This window comes from Fulmarus glacialis, unplaced genomic scaffold (assembly GCF_000690835.1).
Source record: "Fulmarus glacialis isolate BGI_N327 unplaced genomic scaffold, ASM69083v1 scaffold33756, whole genome shotgun sequence".
NCBI lineage: Eukaryota > Metazoa > Chordata > Aves > Procellariiformes > Procellariidae > Fulmarus > Fulmarus glacialis.
In genome coordinates, this window is record NW_009218054.1 from 6,889 (window position 1) to 7,192 (window position 304).

General features: G+C 60.2%; 1 protein-coding gene across 1 annotated transcript in view; it reads left to right on the plus strand.

The window, feature by feature from the left end:
• LOC104078326 (calcium/calmodulin-dependent protein kinase type II subunit alpha) overlaps positions 1–304 on the plus strand; it is a gene marked incomplete at its 3' end in the record, with an annotated part of 7,723 nt that overhangs the window by 5,809 nt on the left and 1,610 nt on the right. The window lies entirely within an intron of this gene.

The following is a 304-nucleotide window of genomic DNA, read 5'->3' on the forward strand; positions in this document are numbered from 1 at the left end:
TCACTCTGAATCAGCTCCTAAAGGCAGGAGGAGTCCACAGTCCCTGGGACCCCATACCATGTGCAACCCTGAGCACACTGTTAAAAGTGGCCAGTCAGTCAAGGGGTTAACTCAGGGGGCAGCCAGCTCTCCCTGCAAACGCCCCCCACTGCCAGAGCAGATCCTGATGACTCCAGAGCTGCGATCTCCCACTGCCCATTAGTTTTATCTGCTGCTGCTGCTGCTGCTGCAGGCAGCTCTGGCCTGTGCCTCGGCTGCAGGAGACAGCACACGTGTGCGTGCGTGTGAGAGTGGGGCCCGGGGG